The sequence below is a fragment of the Chiloscyllium punctatum genome, chromosome 15 (genome assembly GCF_047496795.1).
Source record: "Chiloscyllium punctatum isolate Juve2018m chromosome 15, sChiPun1.3, whole genome shotgun sequence".
Classification (NCBI taxonomy): Eukaryota; Metazoa; Chordata; class Chondrichthyes; order Orectolobiformes; family Hemiscylliidae; genus Chiloscyllium; species Chiloscyllium punctatum.
Genome location: NC_092753.1, coordinates 69,169,829 through 69,187,239, shown reverse-complemented (window position 1 = coordinate 69,187,239; position 17,411 = coordinate 69,169,829).

Below are 17,411 nucleotides of genomic sequence, written 5' to 3'. Positions count from 1 at the left end.
ACTCTATGCTACTTTCTCCCCACCCCCACCCCCCTCTAGCTTATCTCTCCACGCTTCAGGCTCACTGCCTTTATTCCTGACGAAGGGCTTTTGCCCAAAACGTCGATTTCGAAGCTACTTGGATGCTGCCTGAACTGTTGTGCTCTTCCAGCACCACTAATCCAGAATCTGGTTTCCAGCATCTGCAGTCATTGTTTTTACCTACCTGACTGCTGACCTGACAGGGGACACAATAAAGGGACCCCTGTTCTAGTTTACCCTTTGTCTACCTCATGTTCTATTAATTGTTCTAGTGAACCATAATCAGAACAGGAGGCATTAAGTTCTGGTGCAGATACACATCTGCAAAGTTTGTTTAAGTTACCTGCAAATTAAAAAGATCCAAAGCCAAATGATATTCAGGACATCAATAGCGGTTACGTCACACTGACCCTCACTGACCGATGTGCTCAGAAACATCGTGTGCTTAATGCGTCCCAGTAGCTCTGAAGGTTATTGCTGCCCTGAATCTATTTATCTGTCACTCATTTGATGGAGCAGCTGGGGATCTCTGTGATATTTCACAAGTGTCCTTTCACAAGTGCATCAGGAGAGCAAATGGACACAATGGTTGCCAAAGACCGCCACTTTGTCTGATTTCTCCTTGATGCAGTCATTCTGATAGCTAGGGCATCAGGATCCTCATTCGTTACTGCCTTTTCTTAGCTGCAGAATGCGAGTGATTATTTCCACAAAACTTTGGGAGCATCCTGACATTAACCAACAGTTTTCATGAACAGAATTGGTTTCCGTTCCTTTAATGTTAAAATGATTTGTGAGCATAGTAGATACATTTTGTTGCTTGACATTTCATATCCCGAGGGATAACATAGCTTTGTTCTACTGGAACATTCGGCTTCTTTCCAATGTCACATGCCTGTGTGAGGATGACTGGTAAGCAAATGTGCTTCCAAGAAATAATCAGACTTCTGCTGTACAAATATTCAATATTCACTGTGGCCACACCCAGAGCAGACACAGCAGCAGCGTCACAGGGCAACAACAGCCAGTTAGAGAGGGACATATCTGTAGAACAACAGGAGCTTCTAGAAGCCTACAAGACTATACTGTGGAAGGCAACAGTGAAACAGACCTCATGCTTCCTGAAGATAAGGCTCCAATCCATGGTATGGTCAGGCAGAACTATGCAATATAGGTGAGTATAGGCCAGCGTCATAGTGCTGTGCTGTGCCCTCCACATTCTGAGTCACCAAAATGACAGGAAGAATTGCAGAAGAAGACGGTAATATCTGAGGAAAGTGATGAGAGTGAGGAATCTGTTATGGCCCAGGATAAACATCATTGAGGAGAGAAGAGGTCAATGGACTGAAGAGCCCCAGAGGACAGCAGATACTTCCAGGATTACTGAGCTGGATGGAGACATCCCATTTGAAAGTTCAAATGTCATTTGTGCCTTCAGTCCTCTACCTTGTGCCTTCTTAATTTAAAATAAATAATATTACAACTAATACAGGTAGTCAGGCGGTGACTTTGTTTCCAATGCAGTATGAATTAGGCTTTTGTCATTGCATATTGCTACATCAAAATAACCTGCTTTCTGGTTGATTCCTTAATACCCTTTGAGAAATCCTTCATGTATACATTCCAGATATTTGTCATCCACGACATTTGTGCAACTAGCTTTACCCAGATTTTTATGTAAATCAAGATCTCGCAGATTTCTGCATTGCATTTGTTACACACATTTCTTACTTCCCAACATCACAATTACTGTTTGGTGGCCAAGAAGCAACTCCTCTCAATGTTTGCTGCCTCCTGCAGTTACTTCACCCCCACCTTAACCAATTGTACACCTTCATTTTTTATTCAAGATTGCCTCTCACCATGTACTGATCTCATCATATATTAGTAGTTTTATCGCTGCTCCTTTCCTTTTGATGTCTTCTTCCAAAATGTTGAATACTCATTGCCTTGGCACCTGAAGCCATGTCTGATCATGGCAATTGATCATACTTGCTTCCCTCTATTTGTGAGGTCAATTCATCTGCCTTCTTGAGCATGCAATGTACATTCAGATAAAGGGATTTTAATTTTGTTGTGTTTAAATTTATTTTGCAATCTATAACCTTGTCTGCTCTAAGGTTTATACTCTGTTCATTCCTTATTGCTCTTTACTTGTCTTCTGTCTTCAATTGAGCACATCTTCCCTCACATATTACTTTGCCCCCATGACTTAGTTTGAAATCCTGTCAGCCTAGTTAAACAACTCAACAGTACACTAGTCCTTGTGCTGTTCAGATGAAGATGATCCCAATGGTTACAGTTCCCACTTTCTTCAATGCTGGAAACAGTGCCATGCTATCAAACCCATTTCTTCAACACCAAATGTTGAGTTACACATTCAGCTTTAACCTTGTTTACCCTAATCCAATTTGCTCACCTTTGAAAATCTACATCTTTAATTTAGCTCCTAGCTGCTCACACATTCCTAACCATGCCAATGTTGTCAGTACCTACATTGGCCAATAAAACCACATAGCCTTCTTCCCATTGCAAGTTACATGCTAGTCGACAGCAGATGTTCCAAACCTTGGTGTAGGAAAAGTAACAAAGCACTTTGGAATATTATCTTTGGCTGATGAGAAATGTGTCTATCCCCTGCCTACACTGTCTCCTAATACCACTGTTTTCTTATTAATTTCCCTGCTTGAATGGCAGCCTGCATGACAATGCCATAGCCAATTTGTTCATCCTATCTATAGCCTTTGCTTTCATTCAAAAAGGCTTCAGCATCCTAAACCCATTGAAACAAATGTGAGGGTTGATGCCCCTTTCCTTCTCGATCAACACATCTAATCACCTTCTAAAAGGACAATTAAGGATTGCCAAAAAGTGTTGGATCAGCTCCCACACACACATCCCGTGGATGAATATTTTTTTAAAATGGCCTCACTCACAGTCAGACCCTGCTGTTGCTGACCACGGACCAAACCAGACCACTCTAAGACTAAGAGATGTGGCCATCTCTGGGTGTCCAATAACTTTCCCACTCCCTGATGGGTCATGGCATCTGCTGCTCAGCCTCCAGCTCAATGACTCTGAACCAAAGTTCCTCAGCCAGAAATAATTACAGCAGATCTGCTTGCCTTAGGGTCATACTGGTGCCCACAAACTCTCATAATATGGAGCTTCCAGACTACAATCAATATCACCGTTTCAAAAGAAAAATGAAAAAGTAAAATGAAAAATGCCAACTATTCCCTAAGTGTATAACTTATGTCTTAACGTCGTTACTGAAGGCTGAAAGAAAGTTGAAATAACAGAATACATCTTACTCCCACTGCATTGAACACTAATGTGAACTAAACTCCAGACAAATTCAACAGATCAAACTCAGCAGTAGTTGTTTGGAATGGTAAAGCAAGCTCAGCAGGAAATATGGTCCATCTCCATTCCTATTCCTGAAAACCAAAATATTATTTGCCTCTCTGAATTTTTTGCTGGATCACATTCGCAGTCCTGAAGATCATGGAATCAATGTGTGAAGCTATTCCCCAAAAACTGCCAAAATATCCATCAATTCAATTACTAGGCCAACCAATCAGAGAAAAGTCACCTGACTGCAGAACACTCTTCCCAGAATTCATCACTGCAATGCTGACTGCAGGACATTTGCTGGACTTAAAATGAATGAGGATTTCCGTAGATTCCAAGTTTGATGCGATTTAATCAAATATAATGTAGAATTTTCCCATTCTTTATTTTTATATTTTTCTCAGTGATATTCTTGTTAGATTGTCTGCATTGGTCCATGTAACCTTTTGTCACAAAACAATTGGCTTTTCAGTTTGTTGATTATGTAACTGTCCATTACAGTGTTCAGTTGAAGGAATCATGCAGCAGGTGAGTGAAAGTATTTGTTGAAACATTCATATCTCTGACACCATATTTAAATCCCAGTTCCTGAGCACTTCAGATGTTGCAAGCCAGGAACTGCCCATCAAAGTTTGCTGTTTAAATTTCACCATTAAGGAATGAGTACAAAAGGGAAGGTATCTTTTCACTTTGCTGATAGGCACCTGGTGGTGTTTGTGGACAGGATGGTTGAAAGATGATCTGTTCTTTACCTGATGGACCACCAAAGAAGTCCATGCCTTCAGTTCCAGCCAAGACAGATGAAATTGCAAGCAATTTCCAGGTTTAAATGCAACAGACAGAAAAAGGTTAATGACATCCTACACTCTGCATAGGAAGTGCCACTATATTCTTCATGCTACGTCATGCTCACAGATCCACTGTTACTTACTGATTGCACACATCTCCCACCAAGATTTATAGTTAGAAATCACAAAACCAGATTATCGACAAACAGCTTTATTTGGAAGCAATAGCTTTCAGAGTGCTGCTCCTTCATTGGGTAGCTGAAGGAGCAGTGCTCTGTAAGCTAATGTTTCCAAATAAACCTGTTGGTCTATAACCTGGTGTTGTGTGATTTTCAATTTTGTCCACCCCAGTCCAAACCGGCTCCTCCACATCATAGTTACCAAGATTCATGGAAAACTCTCATTGTTGCATGCAATATGTTCATTCACCATCTCTCACCTACTTAATCTTCCATTTCCACTGTATTTTCCTCAATTTCATGTCATTCTCTATGTTGCTTGAGGCAATTGAGTGTGCCTTCCAAAGTATTACTGTAATAGGATCAAATCGACAGTCTCATAGGTGAACATGGGCAAGCTTTATTGAATGTAAACACAAAGCAAAAAAAAAATCAATGACTTGAGATCTGAAACAAAACCGGAAATTGCCAGACCTACTGAGATTCTCCTACAATGTCTGTGGAGAGAAAGCAGAGTAAATGTTTTCGGTCCAGTGACCTTTCTTCAGAACATCTTTGTTAAACATTACAGTGTACAAAAGATGGCAAGCAAAACATCTCTGGAACCCTATACTCTCAGATGCATTTCATCTGAAAAATCTTTCTGCATATGATCAGAAGCTATTCTTAGCATGAAGGTAGAGCTAACCTTTTGAACCACATTTCCTTCTGAAATACTTGAATGTTTCTACAGTAAAGCAGAATATAAATAAAATATTTATAAACAAAATTAAGAAATAAAACATTGAAGACAGAAGAGGAGAACCATAAAATAACTCAATTCATCTCTCCCTCTTGTCTGTAGTACAGAATTGCTGATGAAACTTGGTCAGATTTAATATAGTCCAAAGAATACTTGACCTTCGAGGAAACCATTCAGATGGTGTTGAAAGTAGCAATCAGAAAGAAAGACAGAAATCCTGAGAGAAAAAAAATCATTAACACAGGACAGCAAATAGAATCCATTCTTCTGATGAGGTAGAAACCAAAACAGGAGTAAACAACAACTACTAAAAGTCAGCAGCAACAGTGTGGATCAAGAAAACTTTGCCGACAAACATTGCCAAGATATTAAAAAGAATGACAAATCTGTAAAATCTGAAGGAGTAGGACACAGTTATAGAGCAGCAGGCTGGCAAATGACTACTCACGCAAAGATACTATTATGTCGATGTAACTACTTCGCCAAAGACTGCAAGAAATTACAGAGTGTTGTGAATACAGCCCAGTCCATCACAAAAACCAGCCTTCCTTCCATTAACTCAGCCTACACCTCCTGCTGCTGCCTCAGGAAATATGCTAACCACTGAGTCACCATGCCACCCAACCCTAAAAAGGTCGAGAGTGTGGTGCTGGAAAAGCACAGCAGGGCAGGTAGCATCCGGGGAGCAGGAGAATTAATATTTCAGGCATAAGGCCTTCATCAGGAAACCTTCATCTTGACTTTGATCTCCAGAACATGCAGTCCTCATTTTTTTCCACCCTGAAAGGGTTAATATTGAGGAGTGCATTAAACCTTAGGCTTGTTGAGGCATGAAACCTCAACCTTTAAAAATACATGGATGAGCACTTGATATGTTAAAACATTCAAATCTGTGGGCTTAGTGTGGAATCGTCAGACAAGTACAGATTGCATATTTTTGGTGGTACAGACCTGATGGGCCAAACAGCCTTTTCTGTAATGTATAATTCTCTGATTCTATCACCCAGTAGGATGATGCCACATGGATTTGGGTGAGGAAATAGCAATGGGTCTTAAAGTAAGACCGATCCAGTCCATTGGGACTGCAGGCGAATTTTCTCCTGCAAACATCTACTTTTCACCTCATTCATTTTGCAACTAAATTGTTGGGCACATTGCTCAGGAAATCACTGGGCAAGAAGTGTTGACCCATTGGCAGGACCTTCCAGCTTCCATATCCACTGGCAACATATTTAACTGCCCAGTTGTAAACCACTTCAGATGCTGTAAGCCAGCAACTATCTCTCAGACTGTAATGCTCGACCCTAAAAATTGGAAATGTTTCAGAAGAAAGGCAAGCTGGCTACCCAATTCCAAGATCGAGGTGGAGGTGCTGCTGGATTAGATTGTGGATGGGACGGCAGTTCTTTTCCCTGTTGACTAATCTCAAAATGTCAAAGTTAGAAAGTGAGGCATTAGAAAAACACAGCAGTTCAGGCAGCATCCGAAGAGCAGGAGAGTTGTTGTTTCAGGCATAAGGCCTTCATCAGGAATGGGGTGTGTGTAGGGACCGGGGTCTAAGAGATAAATAGGAGGATGGAGGTGGGAGTGGGGGGGAAAAGTAGCTAGGAAGGTGATGATAGTGATAGGTCGGGAGGACTTAGTAAGAATGCCCCCAACCCTGCCAAGGACATGCAAGTCCTAGGCCTCCTTCACTGCAAAATCCAAGCCACCTGACGACTGGAGGAAGAACACCTCATCTTCCACCTTGGGACACTTCAACCACACAAATTCAACGTCAAATTCACTAGTTTCCTTCTCTCTCCTCTCCTTCCCTCATTCCAGATCCAACTCCCCACCTCAGTACCACTCTCTTGAACTGTTCCACTTGTCCATCTTCCTTCCCACCTAACTAGTCCACCCTTCCCACCAACCTATCACTATCACCCTTCTACCTTCATCCACCTATCACCTTCCCAGCTACCTTTCTCCCATCCCCACCCTCCTTTTTAACTCTCACCCCCTTCCCCCCTGTGCACTCCCATTAAGGGTTTATGCCCAAAGCATTGATTCTCCTGCTCCTTGGATGCTGCCTGACCTGCTGTGCTTTTTCAGCACCATACCTTTCAACTCTGACTCTCCAGCATCTGCAGTCCTCACTTTCTCCCACTCTCAAAGGTCACACTTCCAGATACAGCCAACAAGGACAGATTTTGTGGCACTAATCAGTGATGCATCCTGCATTAGAGGGGAAGCCCAGAAATAAAGAAGGTGAATGACCTCCTATTCTCCCTAGTTCTAACTTCCTTCTGTTATCTCATACTCAAATAGCCAGCTAATTTCTCTTGCATGCACTTCAATTTAATTTTTGTCCTCTCTTGGCCAGGTTCACTAAGACCCTATTTACCCTGAGTTATTTTAATTACAAATAATGGTTTTCAGTTGTCTTCTTAATAAGCTGAATAGGCATTCATTCAGCTGCATGGAATCCTGCAACCGACCCTTCCAGTCTCTGATTTAATTGACAGGGGGAGGGGAGAGAGAGTAGGTGTGAGTTGCTGTTGCTGAGAGACTGATGTGTGCCTCCTCCCACGAAGACTGGTTCCTCTCACAACAGGCTGCAACAAGTCCCTTCATCAGAATTGATGAAATGGGAATATGTAATAGGTTTTGAGCAGAAAGAAGTCATTGGGGGAAATGAGAAACAAAAGGGAAGGTCTGTTACCTGGTGGAAGGCAGACAAGGTAAAACGATACAAGGCTCATGGTACAACAGAAAAGGGCATGGAATTAGGACAGGTAAATAAACAAAAGATGTTTGTAGATGAGCTGAGTAAAGCATTCACCTGAATCAAAATCAAAGTCATCACATTTTAGAAAGAAGCTAGAAAGATAAGCAGCAAATTTGGACCCTTGTTTTCCGATGTGGAGAATTCTATTTTTCCATTCTTGCTGTAGTTTCCCCATTGTCTCAGCTTTGCCAGTGTCTTTCAGGGTCTGGGAAAATCCAGCCCTTTTCCTTTTCTAATGGTTGGTCTCTATTGTTCAGAGGGATATTTATTTGCAGTTGCTTTTCTTCAAAGAGCGTGAGCAACAACCTTTGTTGTTTTTGGCTGCTAACTTTTTCATAAAGTTGCAACAACAATGTTTTGAAAAGTTGGTTTTCTGATTTTTTTTTCTCTTCTCTAAATGATTTCAGGCTTGTTTTTCAGATCTTCCCATCTGCCACAGTTTTCTAAGCAGTATATCCTGAGCTGCCACAATGTGCAGCACATGATGAGTTTTGGATTCATGACAGACTGCTCTGGGGAAGGCTACTCCAGAATGGTCTTCAGGCTTATTCTTCAAAGTGATGCTATTTATTGTACTGTCACACATGGCAATCTTATACAAGGCTCACATTCATAATTATTGCAAGTAATCATTAATCGCGGGTGAAGAAATCTAAGTTCTTTGTTCTAAGTTACTAAGTGTCTTTCTGACGTCTCACTCTGTTTTCATCAAAGTGTTTTTGCCAATGTGTTCTAACTTTGCTAAAACTGCAATATTTATACTCATTGATGTCGCAGTAAGGTTGGTCCAGTGTCCTATTATGTTTTCAGAACCCACATGGTGCAGGGGGTAATATGCCAGCATGGATACATAAGACAATAGTAGTTCTGGATTTTAACTACCCAAATATTAAGTGGAACTGTTTTAGTGCACAAGGCATTGGACATGTACCAACCTCTAAGAACCCTCATGATACATTTCTGATCCACTTACAGTACGATTCTGCATGTCAGTGCTTCACCTCTGATGCACAATGACAATTACCATTGTAATGTTGCAAAAAGGACACTGTATGACCAGGATGGTGCACCAGGTCATGCAGTGGGCCAAGATACATCACTGGGCTGTTCACTTGCTGTCTGAATGGTCACTCACTCTGAGCCAACCTGGATGCTCACAGCATTTTTGCCTTTTTGCACCTTGCTCACTCAGCCAGAAATACCAAACTCCCATTACTGCTGTCTTGCTGATCCATTTAACCCAGGCACAAAGCCAAGAAGCCTGTCGTGGTTGTAAGCTGTCCTCAGTCAAGTCAAGGGAGATACCCTTCAGTCAGGACTTCCCAGCTCAATATGTCAAGGGCTGCTTTAGATACCAGTCATTTATTATGGTTTAGGCATGATCAGTTAGCCACTTGAGATAGTCCAAGTCAGGATCCGCTAATCATATGGGGTGAGGAGCTGAATGTCGAGTCTTTCTGTCCTTTTGTGACCTGTTTCCTCATCGAATGTGAGAGCCAGATGTTAAAGAAGATGAAAGTGAATGGCACAGCTTTATTTTTGAGAACAGTCCCTGTCCTGTGACAGGCATTTGGTAGGGTCCTGGCACCTTTACAAATTCACATTTGACAAGGTTTGTACCAAATCAGCTGATTTTAATTTCTGAAATAAAGTTTCCACTTGTTTCAAGTGGTCCTCCCAAGTGTCACTGTATACTAATATATTACCATATTAAGCTACATAATTAGGAACACTGGCTACCACTTGATTCATAAGGCTGTAGAAAATTGTTAGAATGTTTGTAGCCCAAATGGTATTACTCAGCAATTGAAAAGACCATTTATTATGACAAAGGCTAACATCCCTTTAGCTTCAGGTTTTAAAAGAACTTGCCCTTTAGCAAGTCTACTTTGTTGAGAAATCTGGCACGTCCAACCCTATCAGTAGTCTTCCAGCTTAAGAATTTGTCAGGAGGTTGATTTAATTACTGCATTGACCATTTTTTAGTCAATGCAGAACCTGGATGAAGCATTAACCCTAGCTTTAAACACTACTGGGGCCTTCAGCTCCTTTGACTGGGTTTGGTTGGACTGATTTCCAACATGGAGTTAGAGAGTCATACAGCAGGTGAACAGACCCTTTGGTCCAATTAGTCCATGTGGCCCAGGTTACCCAAACTAGTCCCACTTTCCTGCATTTGGCTTATATCATGTACTTATCCAAATGTCTTTTAATTGTTGTAACTGTACCTGCTTCCACCATTTCCTCTGGACGTTCATTGCACATATGAACCAGTCCATCTGGAAAACAATCACCCCTCATGTCCTTTTTAAAACTTACTCCTGCCACTTTAAAACTATGCCCCCTAGTTTTGAAATCCCCCACCCTCAGGAAGAGACCTTCTGCTATTCACCTTATCTATGCCCTTCCTGATTTTATAAACCTCTGTGAGATCACTCCTCAAACTCCTATGCTCCAATGAAAAAAGACACAGCCTATCCAACCCCCCCCCCCCCCAACTTATAGCTCAAACCCTCCTGTCCCAGCAACATCCAGGTAAATCTTTCCTTAAGTGCCCCCAGTTTAATAATATCCTTCCTATAGCAGGGTACCCAGAAAAGGACATAGTCCAAAAGCAGCCTCACCAACATCCTATACACCCTCAACATGACATCCCAACTCCTGTTCTCAAAATTGGGTTGGATGGAGTAGATGGGGAAAAATTTGTCCTTGTAAAAAGGAACAAGGACAAGAAAGCATAGATTTTGCCTTGATTCTAATCAGCAAAAGAAGCAAGGGTGAAGTCAAGGAAATCTTTATTTTTCACTCAGCCAATAGTTGAGGTATGGACTACACTGCAGGAAAGTGTTGTGGAGGCAGATTTATTTGAGGCATTGGACGATTAGTTGGATAGAAAATAATAAGCAAGTGTATAAGGAAAAAGCAGGAGATTAGCACTGGTAATAATGCTCATTTAATGTCTGGTAATCATTTCCGAGATGTCAGAGACTCAGAACCCTTGGCATCATGGTAGCCCACAAACCCACCAACACACTGAAACAGCAGCTAATGAACTTGAAAAACTCTATATAGAGATCAAGCAAAACCAGTGTCATTTATGAAATATCTTGCAAGAACTGTAACAAACACTATATTTGACAAATAGGCATAAAACTAGTCACCAGGATACATGAACATCAACTAGCCACAAAACGACATGACCCACTCTCATTAGTATCCTTACATATGTATGAGGAAGGACACCAATTTGACTAGGACACCACCATCCATCCTAGGACAAGCCAAATAGAGACATGCATGAGAATTCCTGGAAACATGGCATTCCAACTAGAACTCTACCAACGAACACGTTGACTTGGATCCCATTTACCATCCCCTGAGAAATGAACAGGAAATTACATCACCATAGGAAATAATGTCACCACAGGAAATAACATCACCAACCAAGGAAACTCAAACATATAAATAGAAATTGGGCTACACCACTGGTGCTTCATTCGGAGGCTCACTGAAGATGTTACCAAGGATACTGATGAAATGTCTGAAAACGAACCTTCCAGCTCAGCTCGCAAACCTACATCCAGAACCTCAAGCTGAGCTACAAATCTTCTCAAAACCCATTAACGAAGGGATAGTTTTGCCTAGCATCTCAGCCAAGCCCACAGGAGTCAACCTGACCTCCCAGTCTCCCCCATTTAATTTCCCTTCCCTTCCCTTTCCGATATAATCATCCTTGGCCTCCTCCATTGCCACAATGAACCAGACCACAAATTGCAGGAACAACATCTCATCTTCTGCTTGGGCAGCCTACAGCCCGGACTCAACACTGAGGTCTCCAATTTCAAATAACCTCCCTCCTCGTTCCCAAACTCCCTTCCCAGCCTCTCCCCCTCCTTTCCACTCCTCCCTGCCACCTACCAGATTCATCCCTCGCATCAACCTATCAGATCATACCCTCTACCTGTCTCCACCTATCCCCACTTCACCACCCTGCCTCCCTAACCCCTTTATCTGCAGCTCCCCTTCCACTCACTCCCAGCCCAGAAGAAGGATTATACCAAAACGTTGACTTCTCCACCTCCTGATGCTGACTGGCGTGTTGTGTTCTTCCAGCCTCTTGCTTGTCTACAATGGAAAGTGATTGACAGACATGTGAACCCAAGGATTTCTTACTCTGCGTATCACGTGCACGTGGGACTCCATTCAGTAATGGTTTCAGCCAAAAATACAGCCATTTAAAAATCCTGACCTCTTGCCATCAACCCGATTTCAATATCCTGCTGCTACTGTTGCTAGTGTTTGGGTTTCTCCAAGATTAACTGCTTATGTGAGGAACAGGTGTCTGATCTACAGAGTCACGATAGGTGATGACATCTGGGTATTTAGATAAATGATCTCGTCCCCTTGGTTTGGGATGGAATGAGTGGCAAATCACCAGATTGAGGTTTCGCAACTTTGCATTCTGGGAGTCTCAAGCTAATACAGAATGCCTTTCCCAATGCTTTCCTTATGCAGATTAGGAAGGCCCTAAGTTTAATATTGGGATTGTGCAGTTAGACAGGTGATAGTAAAGTAGGTTTATTATTAGACACAGTATATTTGAGTTAAGAAAATAAAATAATCTGTCAGTATCTCCATTCTGATTGGTATCCAACAAGCTTTGCTGGAGGGTTGTACGTTGGATGTGAACACCCTTAATCTTAGCAAGAGTAAACTTTCACTTCACAGTTCGTCAGTTTTTACTGTTGAGAAACAAACAGTAAAGAGGATTTGAGCAGTGGAACACGGATGTCTTGCTGAATATACACGGGGCCTTGGTGAGGCCACATCTTGAGTAATGTGTGCAGTTTTGTTCTCCTAGTTTGAAGAAGAACATTCTTGCTGTTGAGGGAGTCCAATCACCAGACTGATTCCTGGGATGGCAGGACTGACATATGAGGAAAGGCTGGATTGATGGGTCTTATTGGAATTAATGAGAATGAAGGGGGATCTCATAGAAACATATAAAATCCTATCGGAACTGGACAGGCTAGATGCGGGAAGAATGTTTCCAACATTGGGGAAGTCCAGAACTGGGGGTCAAAGTCTAAGAGTAAGGGGCAAGCCATGCACAACTGGCAGTTTGTTAGATATATTTAAGAGGGAGTTGGATATGGACTTACAGCTAAAAGGTTCAAGGGGTATGGGAGAGGGCGGAAATTGGATACTGACATTGCATGATTCTCCATAATTGCGATATCTGGTTGGTATGGACTCAAAGGCTGCAGACTCAAAGGCTATTCCTGCACTTATTTTCTATGTTAAGATATGAATAGTAGTTATTTGAGCAAAATACTAGAAATGGCAGCTGCCAATGAAATTATACCCATTGCACTGCACATTCCTTCAGAAAAAGAGGAAATCAAAGATGATTATTAAACTGAAAAGGGTACAAAATAGATTGACAAGGATATTACTGAGACTGAAAGCTTGAGTGGGAAGGAGAGGCTGGGACACTTTCCCCTTGAGCACAGGAGGCTGAGGGTGGCCTTATAGAGGTTTATAAAATCATGAGGGACATAGATAAGGTGAATAGCCAAGGTCTTTTTCCCAGGGTAAAGAGGAATCCAAAACTAGAGGGCATAGGTTTAAGTGAAAGGGGGAAGATTTAAAAGGGACCTGAGGGGCAACATTTTCACACAGAGAGTAGTGCGCATATGGAGTGAGCTGCCAGGGAAAGTGGTACAGGTGGGAATGATTACAACAGTCAAAAAGTATTTAGATGGATACATGGATAGGAAGGGTTCAGAGAGGTATGGGTCAAATGCAGGTAAATGAGACTAGTTTAGTTTGGGCAAGTTGGTTGGCTTGGACGAGTTAGACTGAAGGGTCTGTATGACTCTATGATTCTATAACCTGTGACCTTTATCACCCAGTACGTTTAGTCACTTTATCAATGGGGAAGCATTTCTTAGAGTCAAAGAGTCATAGAATGTACAGCATGGAAACAGACCCTACGGTCCAACCCGTCCATACCAACCAGATATCGCAACCCAATTGAGTCCCACCTGCCAGCACCCGGCCTGTATCCCTCCAAACCCTTCCTATTCATTTACCCATTCAAATGCCTTTTAAATGTTGCAATTGCACCAGCCTCCACCACTTCCTCTGGCAGCACATTCCATGCACGTACCACTCTCTGTGTGAAAAGGTTATCCTTTAGGTCTCTTTTATATCTTTCCCCTCTCACCCTAAACCTATGCCCTTTAGTTCTGCACTCCCTGACCCCAGGGAAAAGGCTTAATCTTTTTATCCGATCCATGCCCCTCATAATTTTATAAACCTCTATATGGTCACCCCTCAGCCTCCAAAGCTCCAGGGAAAACAGCCCCAGCCTATTCAGCCTCTCCCTATAGTTCAAATCCTCCAACCATGGCAATATCCTTGTAAATCTTTCTGAACCCTTTCAAGTTTCACAACATCTTTTCGATAGGAAGGAGACCAGAATTGCACGCAATATTCCAACAGTGGCCTAACCAATGTCCTGTTCAGCCGCAACATGACCTCCAAACTCATGTACTCAATACTCTGACCAATAAAGGAAAGCATATCAAACGTTTTCTTCACTATCCTATCTACCTGCGACTCCACTTTCAAGGAGCTATGAACCTGCACTCCAAGGTCTCTTTGTCAAGCAACACTCCCTAGGACCTTACCATTAAATGTATAAGTCCTGCTAAGATTTGTTTTCCCAAAATGTAGCACCTTACATTTATCTGAATTAAACTCCATCTGCCACTTCTCAGCCCATTGCCCCATCTGATCAAGATCCTGTTGTAACCTGAGGTAACCTTCTTCGCTGTCCACTACACCTCCAATTTTAGTGTCATCTGCAAACTTACTAACTATACCTCTTATGCTTGCATCCAAATCATTTATATAAATGACAAAACGTAGAGGACCCAGCACTGATCCTTGTGGCACTCCACTGGTCACAGGCCTTCAGTCAAAAAATCAACCCTCCACCACCACCCTCTGTCTTCTACCTTTCAGTCAGTTCTGTATCCAATGGCTAGTTCTCCTTGTATTCCGTGAGTTCTGACCTTGCTAACCAGTTTCCAATGGGGAACCTTGTCGAACGCCTTACTGAAGTCCATCTACCGCTCTGCCCTCATCAATCTTCTTTGCTACTTCTTCAAAAAACTCAATCAAGTTTGTGAGACATGATTTCCCACGCACAAAGCCATGTTGACTATCCCTAATCACTCCTTACCTTTTCAAATACATGTACATCCTGTCCCTCAGGATTCCCTCCAACAACTTGCCCACCACTGACGTCGGGCTCACTGGTCTATAGTCCCCTGGCTTGTCCTTACCACCCTTCTTAAACAGTTATATGTTTGTTTCAAGCAATTCCAGTGCTTCATTCATGAACTGTTATCTACATGTCAATTACCCAATAAACTATATTTTGAATTTACAGATTTTTACTGATCTTGTATTCATGGGTTCGAACTTTGATGTTGGGAATTTTACCTGAAATGATGAAGGTCATTTCCCAGCTTGTCAAAATTTCCTTCCATTGAAATAAATGTACAGAACATTTGGCCAGTTGAGTATTCCTCTTTTACCACCTGTGGATTTAACACAGCAAAATTGGGTTCTAACCTTTGAATATTCATAAACACCTAACTTTTGAATTATACCAATTTTTCTAAATAATACACTAGATGCAAGTTAGCGGCAAAATGCTTAAGTCGATTAAGATCCTTTCAGTCCATGACAGCAGAGTAGGTGTGACACTCCTGTTAGCTGTTTCACAATTCCCAATGCAGGAGGCCTCAATGTTCAAAAGGACAGGCGTTTTACTGTGGACAGAATCTGAACAGTACATGTTAGTGGCTGATCATTACCAGTCCGGAGAGAATGTGTACAAGTTAAAGCATGGGTACAAGTCAAGAAAAAGGTCCTATTAATGTCTGATACAGTTGAAATGAATTGTTTTTGGATCCTAGGGAAATAATTGGAAATTAGTTAATTCTGCAGTGCTGCTAAAACGCTGTTCCTTATCCCTGCCCTCCCCTTCACTGTTTGATCACACAGCATTGCTCTCTGAGAAGGGCACTGCTTGTCATTGGCCACTTGGGTGTTTTCTTTCTTCCTGGTGATGGAAATTGAATAAAGATTCGTACACCTTGTGTCTTTCACTGTGTCCCACACCCACACACAAACATGGGGAAAAAAAAGAAAAAAAGGGGAAAAAAAAAGGATTGTCAGACATCCTGTTAAAGAAAAAAAAATGCTGTTCCTATCCTGTGCTCTAATTGAAAAGGTAAGGGTTTTTTTGTAGATGTGTGTCAGTCACTATCTGTTATCTGATGAAGAACACAGTTTCATTTATAGAAGTCCCATTCAGCAAAACAAGTCAGTTTTCAAACTTCTGCAATTTTCCTGCCAATATCAAGACAGCTGTTGGGATTTTTTTTGCAATTATTCTGCAAGGAGAATGGTACAGTTTCTGTGGAAAATGTGTTTGATTCCCTGAGCCACTACCCTTGCTTGCTGATTCACTTACCGGAAGACTTGGTATCATTGCATGTCTAGTTCCTCCATCTTGTGTCACCTTCACACATTCCCAGTAGCTCATGTGTAATTGCTCCTTGACATCTGTTACCCAATTGCAACCAGGGCAACCCCACTTTCTGCTTTTATCCAGTTTGTCCTCAGAAAGAGATTTCTGTTGTTCTGCAACTTTGATCAAATAGCGGAAACATTGACATTTTGGTGTCAGTAAACAACTCTTCGGAGTTTGTTGCATTATCTGAGAAAGACCTGATGCCTTAAGACAGCTCGTTGACCTCGCAGCATGTGACGCCTTAGTGTAAAAAGTCTCCACCTTACTCTCTGGACCGATAGTTGGTGGTCAGCCTGCTAGTCAATCAGTCAGTAAACTAGTCAAATATGTATATAAGGCAGCAAGAATTTAAGTAAGCTTATAAACCAGACTATGTATTTAAATCGGAAATATCATATTAAGATACCAGTTAGTTTTTGATAAACTTCTAGATGTGTGATTCAATACAATTGTGACTCTGTGGTAAACATTATCTGGGATAATATTAGAAAACCACATCACACATCACAGCTCTTTTGCACTTACACTTTAAGAAACCTCTCCACTGCTCTTTTGGGTTGTGTATGAAATTTTAGGCCATTGTCCTAGCATTTGCATTTCAAATGTTTCTATTTCATGCCACAGATCTTTAGTTATTGTGAATTTTCTGAGACATGTAGGCAAGTCAATAGAATACCATCTCTTTTGAGTTGTTCTATTCTTATCAGTTTAAGTTATTGAATTATTAACACATCCTTCATCTTTACAAACTTAATTCTAGTTATTTCCATCCTTCTGACTGTGGTGTGTATTGGTTGTGTATGGTTACTTATGGTATTGACAATAATTCAACAAACCTGACAGCAGGTGGACATATAAGGAGCACGACATTTACAGGGATTCCTTTGCACATTGTCTCAGATTGTTCAGAATGTCCAGTTTAACTATATAATAAAACGAATAA